The 15,404-nt window shown below is 43.5% G+C and overlaps 1 protein-coding gene and 2 non-coding genes across 4 annotated transcripts in view; all 3 read right to left on the bottom strand.

Annotated features, from left to right (window-relative positions):
* The window catches only part of LOC132826318 (WD repeat-containing protein 70), a 209,799-nt gene that overhangs the window by 123,513 nt on the left and 70,882 nt on the right, over positions 1–15,404 (bottom strand). The window lies entirely within an intron of this gene.
* trnai-aau (transfer RNA isoleucine (anticodon AAU)) lies at positions 5,249–5,322 on the bottom strand. The gene has a single exon. It is a non-coding gene; the product is annotated as a tRNA-Ile (tRNA).
* trnai-aau (transfer RNA isoleucine (anticodon AAU)) lies at positions 5,378–5,451 on the bottom strand. Its single transcript has one exon. It is a non-coding gene; the product is annotated as a tRNA-Ile (tRNA).

Raw genomic sequence — 15,404 nt, forward strand, 5'->3', positions numbered from 1 at the left:
TTCTCTGTTTGGCTTGCCCTATAATAGTAGTATTGTCCCAGTCGAATTCATGTTGCTTGTCATCTGAGGGTGGGGCTACTAAGGATAGCTGGTCGTGTTGATAGTTAGGTGTTGAACACCAACTAGCCACGAAACGACACGACCAGCTATCCTTAGTAGCCACACACGCAGATGACAAGCAACATGAATTCGACTGGGACAATACTACTATTATAGGACAAGCCAAACAGAGAACAGCCAGGGAATTCCTAGAGGCATGGCACTCATCCACAGATTCAGTCAACAAACACATCGACCTGGACCCAATATACCGGCCACTGCAGTGGACAGCTGGAACTGACAACCCGAAGCGGCAGAGACAAACCACTATAAATGCCGGAGGAAACATCACAGAAGCGTTTCACCTGGTGTTGTGTGATTTTTATCTATGAAAGAGTAATGGCCAAGTTGGTTCTAGTATATTGGGAAAATGCATTCAAAAATATAATGGCAGACAAGCAAAAGCTGGTATTCAAAGATTTAATACAAGATTTACAAAAACATACATTCCTTTAAGACACAAAAATGCAGCAGAAACATGAGTCAACAGTGGCAAACAAAGGAAGTTCAAGGTTGAATTAGATCAAAAGGTAAGGTTTATAAATTTATCAAAAAAAATGTACACTTATCATGTGCTGTGCTGGTTTGTGTTCAATGTCTTGAAACATAGTAGAATTGATCATAGTAACCTGATTGCCTGAGATCTTATAGTGTCTGAAGTCAATGATGAGGTCTCCCAGGGCTACTCCATCCCGCCTGTTGACCACTGTGCCACCACAGCAGGTAGATCTGTCCTGCCGATAAGATGTGACATGACAGAGATGATGATGAAGGCGGCATGTCGGACATTGTCTTTAAGATAAGATTCCTTGAGTATGACAATATCTGTTGTTTGAGTGCTTTGAGGTGAAGCAGTTTGGAAGTAAAATGACAAGTGAACACTCAATGAATAGTAAGATGTTCAAAGGAATAGAGAGATTATGGGGTGCTTATTCACAGGTCCCTGAAGGTGAGCAGAGTAGTTAAGAATTTGGGACTCTCATCTTTATCAGCTGTGGCACAAATTATAAGAGCAGGGAGGTGATGGTGGAGCTGTATAAAATGTTTTTTGAGAGATTGATAGGCTTAGGTTGTTTTCTATAACGCAGGGGTTGAGAGGGGACCTGACGGAGGTGTTTAGGATTTTGAGGGGCATGGACAGTGTGAACAGAAAACAGCTGTTCCCTTAAGTTGAAAGGTCAATAGCAAGGGGCCATTATTTTAAGGTGAAAGGCAGGAGCTTTAGAGGGGATTTGAGGAAATATCTTTTCACCAGAGGGTGGTGGAAAGCTGGAATGCATTGCTTGGAAAGGGATTAGAAATTCTCAGCCTTTAAAAAGTATGAATGAGCAATTGAAAAGGCCCATAACATTGTATGTTACGGCAAGTGGGCAGCACGGTGATTTAGTGGTTAGCACTGCAAAGTCTAAAGAACTGGGACCCGGGTTCATTTTCATCCGCAGGCGACTGACTGTGTGGAGTTTGTACATTCTCCCGGTCTCTATATGGGTTTTTTTCCCAGTGGTCCGGTTTCCTCCCAAATTCCAAGGATGTGTGCAGGTTAGGTGGATTTGCCATGCTAAATAATTGTTCAATGTCCAGGGACATGCAGGCTAGGTGAATTAGCCATGGGAAATGCAGGGTTGCGTGGAAAGGGAGTGGTTTTGGTTGGGATGCTCCTTGGAGGGTCGGTGTGGACTGGATGGGGCAAATGCAGTGCTTCCACACTGTAAGGATTCTATAAATCTATGAAGTATTGAAAAGTGAGGTTGATGTGGATGGGTGCAGATTTGATAAGCCAAAAGGGCTGTTCTGTGATGTATCACTCTGTGATTGTATGCCTAGTCTCAGTGACAGATCTCCAGTTTGAGCACATTACTGAATATAGTTAAGGCTGAGACAGAAAACGTTTAATCTCTAAAGGAATCGAGGGATATGTGAAGCAGAGTAGAAAGTGGAATTGAAGTCTGAGATTAGCCATCATCAGATAGAATGGGGCATCACATTCAGTGTGACAGATAGTCTCTCCTGCTCATGATCTGTATGTTAAGAATCTGGAGGTAGGAGAGCAGCATGATGGCTCAGTGGGTAGCACAACTGCCTTACAGCACCAGAGACCTGGAATCAATTTCAGCCTTGGACTATCTGTGTGGAGTTTGCACATTGTCCCCATGTCTGTGTGGATTTCCTCCCACAGTACAAAGATGTGGATTGGCCATGCTAAACTGCCCATAGTGTTCAGGGTTGTGCAGAATAGGTGGGTTAGCCATATAAATGTGGGGTTATGGCAACAGGGTGCGGGTCTAGGCAGCATCCAAAGAGCAGGCAAGTTGACATTTCGGGCAAGGAAGACTTGAATTGATCTGATGGAACATGTGCAGGAATTGAGGAACCTGGGTGTATATGTGCATAAATCATTGACAAGGGTGACTGGGCCACGTTCAAAGTGCAGTTAATAAATCATATTGTATTATTTGTTCTATTAATGCTGCATGGAAAATAAAGATACAGATATAGTGGTAACTTATATAGAACACTGGTTCACCCTCAGAGTATTGCTCTCAGTTTTTGATGCTATGCTTAAGAATGACGTGAAGGCATTGGAAATAATACATGGTCCCAGGGATGAGAAACCTCAGTGACATGGAGAGATTGTAGAAGTTCGGAGCATTTTCCGTGAAGAAGGTCGAGAGATTTGATACAAGTGTTAAAAATCATAGGGGCTCTGATCAAAGTAGATAGAGAGAAACTGTTTCAATTAGTGGGGGCACAGATATAAAGTAATCAGCAAAAGAATCAAAGGTGACAAGAGAAGGAACTCTTTTAAGCAGAGAGTGGCTAAGGTCTAGATTCACTGAAAGTGAGTGCGGTAGAGACAGATTCAAGAGAGTACTGGCTTCTTGAAAAGAAAGAATCTGCAGCACTGTGGTGAGAAGGTGGGGGAGTGTGACGAGGTGAATTGCACTTATGGAGAGCTGGCTTCTATCTGCATTAGAAACATAGAACTGAGGAGTGGGTGTAGACCAGTCACCTCTTCAACCCTGCTCAATCATTTAATATGCTCATGGCTGCTCTGGTGTGGTCTCACCAAGACCCTGTATGTCTGCAGTAAGACATCCTTACTTCTGAAGTAAATTTCTCTTGCACTGCATTATGAATTGCTTGCTGCACCTCACTGTCTAATTTTATTTACTGGTATACAAGGACACTCAGATCCCTTTGTACATCCACCCTTCCCAATATATCACCATGTAAATAATACTCTTCCTTTTCATTTAAAGTGTATAATTCCACATTTAGCACATTGTACTGCATCTGCCATGCGTTTGCCCAACCCCTTTACCTGTCTAAATCACTTTAAAGCTGCAAATGTGTTGCTGGTCAAAGCACAGCAGGTTAGGCAGCATCTCAGGAATAGAGAATTTGACGTTTCGAGCATAAGCCCTTCATCAGGAATATTCCTGATGAAGGGCTTATGCTCGAAACGTCGAATTCTCTATTCCTGAGATGCTGCCTAACCTGCTGTGCTTTGACCAGCAACACATTTGCAGCTGTGATCTCCAGCATCTGCAGACCTCATTTTTTACTTAAATCACTTTAAAGCCTCCTTGGCATCCTCTTCACACTCCTACCCAGTTCTGTCATCAGAAAACTTGGAACTGCTGCATTTAGTTTCCTCATCTGAGCCATGGAGTCATAGAGATGTACAGCACGGAAACAGACACTTTGGTCTAATTCATCCATGCTGACCAGATATCTTAAATAAATCCAGTTCCATTTGCCAGCATTTGGCCCATATCCCTCTAAACTCTTTCTTTTCATACACCCATCCAAAGAGAACAAAGAACATTCCAGCACAGGAACAGGTCCTTCGGCCCTCCAAGCCTGTGCTGATCCAGATCCTTGATCTAAATCTGCTGCCTATTTTCTAAGGATCTGTTTCCCACTGCCCCCTGTCCATTCATGTATCTGTCTAGATACATCTTAAGTGATGCTATTGTAGCTGCCTCTACCATCTTCGTGGTCAACGTGTTCCAGGCACCCACCACCCTCTACGTGAAGACCTTTCCATGTATATCTCCCCTAAACTCTTCCCCTCTCATTTTGAACTCGTGAACCCGAGTAATTGAGTCCCCCACTCTGGGAAAAATGTTTCTTGCTATTCACCCTGTCTACAGCTCTCAAAATTTTGTAGGCCTCAATCAGGTCCCCCCTCAACCTCCGTCTTTCTAATGAAAGTAATCCTAACCTATTCAACCTCTCTTCATAGCCAGCGCCATCCACACCAGGGAACATCCTGGTGAACCTCCTCTGCACCTTCCCCAAAGCATCCACATCCTTTTGGTAATGTGGCGACCAGATCTGTACACAGTATTTCAAATGCGGCCGAACCAAAGTCTGATAAACTGTGACATGACCTGCCAACACTTGTACTCAATACCCTGTCCGACGAAGGAAAACATGCCACATGCCTTCTTAACCTGCGTTTCCGCCTCCAGGGAAGAAGGGACCTGAACCTTTCTGTACATCAATTTTCCCCAAGACTTTTCAATTTACTGTATAGTTGGCTCTGGAGTTGCATTTTTCAAAATGCATCACCTCGCATTTGTCCGGACTGAACTCTATCTGCCATTTCTCTGCCCAACTCTCCAATCTATCTATATTTTGCTGTATTCTCTGACAGTCCCCTTCACTATCTGCTACTTCACCTATTTTAGCATCTCTGCAAACTTGCTAATGAAGCAAACTACACCTTCTTCCAAATCATTTATATATATCACAAACAACAATGGACTTAGCACGGATCCCTGTGGGGCATCACTGGTCATAGGTCTCTATTTTGAGAAGCTCCCTTCCACTATTACTCGGTCTCCTGTTGCCCAACCAGTTCTCTATCCATCTATCTCCAACACCCTGGACCCCATGCAACTTCACCTTCTTCAGCAGCCTACCATGAGGAACCTTATCAAATGCCTTACTAAAGTCCATGTATATGACATCCACAGCCCTTCCCTCATTAATCAACTTTGTCACGTCTTCACAGAATTCTATTAGGTTTGGAAGACGTGACCTTCCCTGCACAAAACCATGCTGCCTATCACTGATAAGTGGCTGCAAAAAACCACGACAAACCTTGACACAGCACAGCGGACGAGACGAGCGCTGCGCATGGTCAGTGTGGGGATTGAACCCACGACCTTGGCGTTATTAGCACCACGCTCTAACCAGCTGAGCTAACCGACCGACAAAACCACGACAAACCTTGACACAGCACAGCGGACGAGACGAGCGCTGCGCATGGTCAGTGTGGGGATTGAACCCACGACCTTGGCGTTATTAGCACCACGCTCTAACCAGCTGAGCTAACCGACCGACTGATAAATCCATTTTCTTCCAAATGGGAATAGATCCTATCCCTCAGTATTTTCTCTAGTAGCTTCCCTGCCACTGACGTCAGACTCATATGTCTGCAATTAACTGGATTATCCCTGCTACCCTTCTTAAACAAGGGGACATTAGCAATTTTCCAGTCCTCTGTGACCTCTCCTGTTTTTAAGGATGCTGCTTAAAACATCTGTTAATAAACCCCATCCGGATCTGGGGTGTTGTCCACCTTAATGCCTTTTAGAATACACATTTCCTGCCTCATGCTGACTTGCCCGAGAGTAATCAAAGATCTATTCCTAACCCCAATATCCGTCATGTCCCTCTCCTGGGTAAATACCGATGCAAAGTACTCATTAAGAATCTCACCTTTTTCTCTGACTCCACGCATAACTTTTCTCCTTTTTCCTTGAGTGGGCTAACCCTTGCCCTAGTTATCCTCTTGCTCCTTATATATGAAAAAAAGCTTTGGGGTTTTCCTAACCCTGCTCGCTAAGGATATCTTCTGATTCCTTTTAGCGCTCATAAAACCTCATTTCAGATTGGTTCTACATTCCGGATATTCTTCCAAAGATTCATCTGTCTTCAGTCGCCTCGACCTCATGTATGCATCCTTTTTCCTCTGAGCAAGTCTCACAATTTCACCTGTCATCCATGGTTCCCTAATCTTGCCATTTCTATCCCTCACTTTCACAGGAATGTATCTTTCCTGAGCACTACATCAACCTCTTTTAAAAACTTTCCACATATCGAATGTGGATTTTCCTTCAACAGCTGCTCCCAATCTATATTCCCATCTCCTGCTGAATTTTGGTAACGTTGGCCTTCTCCAAATTTAGCACTCTTCCTTAAGAACCACTCTTGTCTTTGTCCATGAGTATTCCACAACTTATGGAATTGTGATCACTATTCCCAAAGTAATCCCCCACTGAAACTTCAACCACCTGGCTGGGCTCATTCCCCAACACCATGCTCTGTATGGCCCCTTCCAGAGTTGGACTATTTACATACTGCTCTAGAAAACCCTCCTGAATGCTCCTTACAAATTCTGGTCCATCCAGACCTCGAACACTAAATGAATCCCAATCAATATTGAGAACATTAAACTCGCCTATCACCCCCACCCTGTTGCTCCTACATCTTTCCACAGTCTGTTTACATATTGTCTCTCTGTCTCACGCTTGCTGTTGGAAGGCCTGTAGTACAGCCCCAATATTGTCACCGTTCTCTTCCTATTTCTGAGCTCTGCCCATATTCCTCACTGCTCGAATTCTCCATAGTGCCCTCCTTCAGCACACCTGTGATGTCCTCTCTGACCAGAAAGGCAACTCCTCCAACCCTTTTACCTCCCTCTCTATCCCGCCTGAAGCATTGATATCCTGGGATATTTAGTTGCCAATCATGCCCTTCACTCAACCAAGTCTCATAATAGCAATAACATTATACTCCCAGGTACTAATCCAAGCCCTAAATTCATCTGCCTTACCTAATATACTTCTTGCATTAAACAAATGCGCCTGAGACCACCAGTCCCTTTGCATTCATCATTTGCTCCTTGCCTACTCTTCCCCTTATTTATGCTGACTTCATTATCTATTTCTTTACAGGCTTTAGTTGCTACCTCCTTCCTGTCAACTAACGTCCTCAGTTTGTTTCCATCCCCATGCCAGATGCTGGTTAAATGTCCTATTGTGCCAGCCTCCACCACTTCTTCTGGCAGCTCATTCCAGACATGCACCACCTTCTGTGTGAAAAAGTTGTCCTTCAGGTCCCTTTTAAATCTTTCCTCTCTCACCTAAAACTTATGCCTTCTAGTTTTGGATTCACTCACACCAGGGAAAACATATAGAACCCAGAACAATACAGTACAGTACAGGCCCTTCGATCCTCAATGATGCGTCGACCTGTAAACGAATCTGAAACTCATCTAACCTACACTATCCCATTCTCATCCATATGCCTATCCAATGACCATTTAAATGCCCTTAAAGTTGGCGAGTCTACTATTGTTGCAGGTAGTGCGTTCCATGAGGCACTATTCTCTGAGTAAAGCAACTATCTGTCCTATATCTATCACCTTCAATTTAAAGCTATGCCCCGTCGTGATAGCTGTCACCATCCTAGGTGTTGTGAAGAAGTGTGTGTCCTCTACCTTTAAGAGAGTTAAAAGCTAGCAGAACTATCTAACACAGCGCCAAGTGTTCTGAACAAGATGCAATGTAATATTTGGTCGAACAACTCAATTAGTTGGTTGCCTGGAGGTGACAAAACAAATTTGAATTAAGCCAATCAATTTAAATTATACCCTGAAAAATACCAAACTCCAATGAAGTTTGCATTTTGTTTCTTGACGATCTGAAAAGCCAATGACACAATCCGATACTTTGCTGGCATAAGACCGGGGAAAAGTGAACAGTTCGGAGGAGAACTGCCAAGCCACCAACCAATGCAGGCTGCCTGGAGAATACCGCTCTTAGAGGTACCTTTATTGATCAGTAACCTGTGAAACAGAAATTCCAAAGAAAAAGAAAAGAAGACAAAGGAAGAAATAAAGAGAAGATTCAAAATCTGGTTGATTTTGAAAATTTGAATTTTGGTAAATCTTAATTAGATTTTATCAGACTAGTATTGTAGAAGGGAAAGTAAAAGGTAGGTTAGAGGAAGCAGTTACATAGAACATTACAGCGCAGTACAGGCACTTCGGCCCTCGATGTTGCGCCGACCTGTCATACCAATCTGAAGCCCATCTAACCTACACTATTCCATGTACATCCATATGCTTGTCCAATGACGACTTAAATATACTTAAAGTTGGCGAATCTACTACCGTTGCAGGCAAAGCATTCCATACCCTTACTACTCTGAGTAAACAAACTATCTCTCACATCTTTCCAATATCTATCACCTCTCAATTTAAAGCTATGACCCCTCGTGCTCGCCGTCACCATTTTTGGAAAAAGGCTCTCCCTGTCCACCCTATCTAACCCTCTGATTATCTTATATGTCTCTATTAAGTTACCTCTCAACCTTCTTCTCTCAAAACAAAAACAGCCTCAATCCCTCAGCCTTTCCTCGTAAGACCTCCCCTCCATACCAGGCAACATCTTAGTAAATCTCCCCTGCACCCTTTCCAAAGCGTCCACATCCTTCTTATAATGCAGTGACCAGAACTGTACACAATACTCAAACTGCGGCCGCACCAGAGTTTTGTACAGCTGCAGCATAACCTCATGGCTCCGGAACTTGATTCCTCTATTAATAAAAGCTAAAATACTGTATGCCTTCTTAACAACCCTGTCAACCTGGGTAGCAACTTTCAAGGATCTGTGCACCTGGACACAGAGATCTCTCTGTTCATCTACACTACCAAGAATCTTACCATTATCCCAGTACTCTGCAGTCCAGTTACTCTGACCAAAAGTGAATCACCTCACACTTGTCCACATTAAGCTCCATTTGCCACCTCTCAGCCCAGCTCTGCAGCTTATCTATGTCTCTCTGTAACCTGCAACATCCTTCATCACTATCCACAACTCCACCGACCTTAGTGTCGTCTGCAAATTTACTAACCCACCCTTCTAGGCCCTCATCCAGGGTCATTTATAAAAATGACCAACACCGACCCTTGCGGTACACCACTAATAACTGGACTACAGGATGAACATTTCCCATTAACCACCACCCTCTGACTTCTTTCAGCTAGCCAATTACTGATCCAAACTGCTATATTTCCCACAATTCCATTCCTCTGCGTTTTGTACAATAGCCTACTGTGGGGAACCTTATCGAACGCCTTGCTGAAATCCATATCCACCTCATCAACCGGTTTATTCTCATCTACCTGTTTGGTCACCTTCTCAAAGAACCCAATAAGGTTTGTGAGGCAACACCTACCCTTCACAAAACCGTGATGACTATTCCTAATCAAATTATTCTTTTCTAGATGATTATAAATCCTATCTCTTAGAACCTTTTCCAACACTTTACCAACAACTGAAGTAAGGCTCACTGGTCTATAATTACTGGGTTGTCTCTACTCCCCTTCTTGAACAGGGGAACCACATTTGCTATCCTCCAGTCTTCTGGCACTATTCCTGTAGACAATGACGATTTAAAGATCAATGTCAAAGACTCGGCAATCTCCTCCCTGGCCTCCCAGAGGATCCTTGAATAAATCCCATCCGGCCCAGGGGATTTATCTATTTTCACACTCTGCGGGATTTCTAATACATCTTCCTTGCGAACCTCAATTCCACCTAGTCTAGTAGCCTGTATCTCTGTATTCTCCTTGACAACACTGTCATTTTCTAGAGTGAATACTATCGAAAAATATTCATTAAGTGCTTCCGCTATCTCCTCTGACTCCACACACAACTTCCCACTACTATCCTTGATTGGCCCTAATCTTACTCTCGTCATTCTTTTATTCTTTAAATACCTATAGAAAGCCTTAGGGTTTACCGTGATCCTATCCGCCAACAGCTTCTCATGTCTCCTCCTAGCTCTTCTGAACTCTCTCTTTAGGTCTTACCTGGCTACCTTGTAACTCTCAAGTGCCCTAACTGAGCCTTCACATCTCATCCTAACTTTAGCCTTCTTCTTCCTCTTGACTAGAGATTCCACTTACTTTGTAAACCACAGCTCCCACACTGTCTGACAGGTACATACTTATCAAGGACACACAGGAGCTTTTCCTTGGATAAGCTCCACATTTCTAACGTGCCCATTCCCTGCAGTTTCCTTCCCCATCCTTTGCTTCCTAAATCTTGCCTAATCGCATCATAATTGCCTTTCCCTCAGCTGTAACTCTTGCCCAGTGGTATACACCTATTCCTTTCTATCACCAAAGTAAACATAACAGAATTGTGATCACTATCACCAAAGCGCTCACCTACTTCCAAGTCTAACACCTGGCCAGGCTCATTACCCAGTACCAAACCTAATGTGGCTTCGCCCCTTGTTGACCTGTCTACATACTGTGTCAGGAAGCCCTCCTGCACACACTGGACAAACACTGACCCATCTATAGTACTCGTACTATAATGTTCCCAGTCAATATTTGGAAAGTTGAAGTCCCCCATGACAACTACCCTGTCTCTTGCACTCCTAACGAGAATCATCTTTGCTATCCTTTCCTCTATATCTCTGGAACTATTCGGAAGCCTACAGAAAACTCCCAACAGGGTGACCTCTCCTTTCCTGTTTCTAATCTCAGCCCATACTACCTCAGTTGACGAGTCCCCAAACAATCCTTCCTGCAACTGCAATACTGTCCTTGTCCAACAATGCCGCACACACCCCCTTTTCCCACCTTCTCTGTTCTTACTGAAACATCTAAATCCTGGAACCTGCAACAACCATTCCTGTACCTGCTCTATCCATGTTTCTGAAATTGCCACATCTGAGTCCCAGGTACCAACCCATGCTGAAATTTCACCCACCTTATTCCAGATGCTCCTGGCATTGAAGTAGACACACTTCAAACCAACTTTTTGCTTGCCGGTGCCATCTTGGGTCCCTGAAACCTGATTTTGGATCTCCCTACTCTCACCTTTTCTATACTCCAATTACACTTTTGGTTCTCGTCCCCCTGCTGGATTAGTTTAAACCCACCCCAATAGCCTTAGTAAATAGTTTATTCGGGTGGGTTTAAATGAGCTCAGCAGGGGGATGCGAACCTGAGGTGTAGTTGCAGCGCACAGGAGGATGAGAGTAGGGAGGGCATGGACAGGATTTCATGGTCACAGGGATGTGCTGGCAGACAGCAAGCTGGTTTGAAGTGTGTCTACTTCAACACCAGGAGTATCCGAAATAAAGTAGGTGAGCTTGCAGCATGGATAGGTACCTGGGACTTCAATGTTATGGCCATTTTGGAGACATGGATGGAGCAGGGTGAGGAATGGATATTGCAGGTTCCAGGGTTTAGATCTTTCATTAAGAACAGGCAAGGCAGTAAAAGAGGGGGAGGTGTGGCCTTGTTAGTCAAGGATAGTATAATGGTCGCTGAAAGAACTTTTGACAAGGATTAGTCTACTGAGGTAGTATGGGCTGAGATTAGAAACAGGAGAGGAGAGGTCACACTGCTGGGAGTTTTTTATAGGCTTCCGCAGAGTTCCAAGCAGATGGAAGAGAGGATTGGCAAAATGATTCTGGGTAGGAGTGAAAGGAACAGAGTGGTCATTGTGGGGGACTTTAACTTCCCCAACATTGACTGCAAATGCTGTAACTCTAGTAATGTCAGATGGATCAGTTTTTGTCCAATGTGTACAGGTGGTTTCCTGACACAGTATGTCGAAGGCCCACTCGAGGGGAAGCCACACTGGATCTGGTGCTTGGTAATGAACCAAGCCAGGTGTTTGATTTAGTTGTACGCGAGCACTTTGGAGAGAGTGACCATAATTCAGTTACGTTTAGCAGCGGAAAGGGATAGCTATATGCCACAGGGCAAGAGTTATTGATGGGGCAAGGGCAATTAGGATGCATAGAACAGAGTAGCAAAATGCAGGGGATGGGGACAATGGAAATGTGGAGCTGGTTTAAGGAACAGATATTGCGTGTCCTTGATAGGTACGTCTCGGAAGGCAGGGAGATAGAGATAAGGTAAGGAACAGTGGTTTACTACAGAAATTGCATCTCTTGTTCAGCAGAAGGAGGCTTATATGTTGATGAAACAAGATGGTTCAGATGAGACGATGGAAAGTTACCGATTAGCTAGGAAGGATTTAAAGACAGAGTTAAGAACGAAGACAGGCCATGAGCAGTCTTCAGCAGGTAGAATAAAGTAGAATCCTAAAGCTTTCTATACGTATGTGAGGAATAAAAGGATGGGTGGGGCAGGTAGAGGACCAGTCAAAGACAAAAGTGGGAAGTTGAATGTGGATCCTGTGGAGATTGGAGAGGTACTAAATGAACATTTCTCATTGGTTTTCGCTCAGGAAAAGGAGAATATTGTAGAGGAGAAGAATGAGATATGAGATATTAGACTAGAAAGGATAGAGGTTAGTTATGAAGAACTGTTATCAATTCTAGAAGGAGTGAAAATAGGTAAGTCTCTTGGCCAGATGGGATTTATCTGAGGATTCTCTGGGGAGGAGATAGTGGAGCCTTTGGCTTTGATGTTTGAGTCATCATTGTTGACAGGTTTAGTACCAGAAGACTGGAGGATTGCAAATGTTGTGCCCTTGTTCAAGAAGGACAGGAGAGAAGACCCATGTAATTATATACCAGTGAGTCTTATTTCTGTTGTAGGAAAAGTTTTGGAAAGGATTATAACAGATAAGATTTATAATCATCTAGCAAGCAACGATTGATTTCAGATTGTCAACATGGTTTCGTCAAGGGTGGTCGTGCCTCACAAACCTCATTGAGGTTTATGAGAAGGTGACCAAGCATGTAGATGAGGGTAGGGCAATTGACATGGTGTACTTGGACTTCAGTAAAGCTTTTGATAAGGTTCCACATGGTAAGCTGTTGGAGAAAATGCAGAGGCATGGAATTGAGGGTAATTTAGCAGTTTGGATTAGAAACTGGCTTTCTAGAAGAAGGCAGCAAGTGGTGGTTGATGGGATATATTCAGCCTGGAGTCCGGTTACTAGTGGTGTGCCACAAGGGTCTGTTTTGGGACCACTGCTGTTTGTCATTTTTATAAATGACTTAAGACACAGGCATAGGTGGATGGGTTAGTACATTTGCAGACGACACTAAAGTCGGTAGAGTAGTGGACAGTTTGGAAGAATTATAGGCTGCAGGGGGACTTGGATAAACTGCAGAATTGAGCTGGGAGGTGGCAAATGGAGTTCAATGCAGCTAAATGTGAGATGATGCACTTTGGGAAGAATAACAGAAAGGCAGAGTACTGGGTCGATGGAAAGATACTTGGTAGTGTGGATGTGCAGAGGGACCTTGGAGTCCATGTACAAAGATTCCTGAAAGTTGCCACCCAGGTTGATAATGCCGTTAAGAAGGCATAAGGTGTGTTAGATTTCATTAGGAGAGGGATTGAGTTCCGGAGCTGTAATGTCACGCTGCAACAATACAAAATGCTAATGCGGCCGCAATTGCAATATTGTGTACAGTTCTGGTCACCCCATTTCAGGAAGGTGCAGAGGAGGTTTACCAGGATGTTGCCTGGTCTGGAGGGAAGCTCTTATGAGGAAAGGCTGAGAGACTTTGGTCTGTTCTCATTGGAAAGGCAGTGGCTAAAAGGGGATTTGATAGAGACATACAAGGTGATCAGAGGATTAGATAGGGTAGACAGTGAAAGTCTTTTTCCTAGGATGATGGCGCCCGCTTGTACAAGGGGTCATAACTACAAATTGAGGAGTGAGAAATTTAAGTCAGATGTCAGAGTCGGGTTCTTTATGCAGAGAGTGGTAAGGGTGTGGAATGCCCTACCTGCCAATGTAGTTAACTCAGCCACATTAGTGAGATTTAAACAATCCTTGAATAAGCACATGGATAATGATGGGATAGTGTAGGGGGATGAGCTTAGATTAGTTTAAAGGTCGGTGCAACATTGAGGGTCTGTTCTGTGCTGTATTGGTCTATTGTTCCATGTTCTATGTTGTTAGTTTATTATTCTGTTATACTTGAACAAATAGTTGTTAATTTTAACTTTAAATAGTTCTTGGCCTTTTGAATTTTCAAAAATTACTACACGGAATACAACTTTTTTGTGTTGCTGGTTTAAATTAAGCAGGATGGTTTACCCAGTTACGTAACATAGAAAAAAGGCTCTCATTGTCCATCCGATCTAACCCTCTGATTATCTTATAAGTCTCAATTAAGTCACCTCTCAATCTTCTTCTCTCTAACGAAAACAGCCTTAAATCCCTAAGCTTTTCCTCATAAGACCTTCCCATCATACCAGGCAACATCCTGGTAAATCTCCTCTGAGCCCTTTCCTACAATGCAATGACCAGAACTGTACACAATACTCCAAGTGTGGCCACACAAGAGTTTTGTACAGCTACAACATGACCTCATGGCTCTGAAACTCAATCCCTCCACCAATAAAAGCTAATACACCATATGCCTTCTTAACAGCTCTATCAACCTGGATGGCAACTTTCAGGGATCTATGTACCTGGGCACTGAGATCTCTCTGCTCATCTACACTACTAAGAATCTTAGCATTAGCCCAGTACTCTGCATTCCTGTTACTCCTTCCAAACTGAATCATCTCTCACTTTTTTGCATTAAACTCCATTTGCCATCTTTCATTCCAGCTCTGCAGCTTATCTATGTCCTTCTGTAATCTACAACATCCTTCAGCACTATCCACAACTGTACCGACCTGAATGTCATCTGCAAATTTACTAACCCATCCTTCTATGCCCACATCTAGGTCATTTATAAAAATGATAAACAGCGACAGTGGTCCCAAAACACATCCTTATGGTACACCTAGTGAACTCCAGGATGAACATTTCACATCAACCACCGTCCTGTCTTCTTTCAGCTGACCAATTTCCGATCCAAACCGCTCAATCGTCCTCAATCCCATGCCTTTGTAATTTCTGCAATAGCCTACCATGGGGAGCCTTATCAAACGCCTTACTGAAATCCATATACAGCACATCACCATCGTTAGCCTCATCCGTCTCTTTGGTCACCTTCTCAAAAAACTCAATGCATCTGTGAGGTATGACGTACCCTTCACAAAACCGTGTTGACTGTCTCTAATCTACTTATTCCCTTTCTAGATGATTATAAATTCTATCTCTTATCACCTTTTCCAACACATTATCCACAATCGAAGTAAGGCGCACTGGTCTTTAATACCAGGACTGTCTCTACTCCTCTTCTTGAGCAAGAGGACATTTGCTATCCTCCAGTCTCCTGGCACTAGTCCTGTAGACAATGACAACATAAAGATCAAAGCCTAAGGTTCAGCAATCTCCTCCGTGGCTTCCCAGCAAATCCTAGGATAAATCACATCG

This window comes from Hemiscyllium ocellatum, chromosome 2 (assembly GCF_020745735.1).
Source record: "Hemiscyllium ocellatum isolate sHemOce1 chromosome 2, sHemOce1.pat.X.cur, whole genome shotgun sequence".
NCBI classification, from domain to species: domain Eukaryota; kingdom Metazoa; phylum Chordata; class Chondrichthyes; order Orectolobiformes; family Hemiscylliidae; genus Hemiscyllium; species Hemiscyllium ocellatum.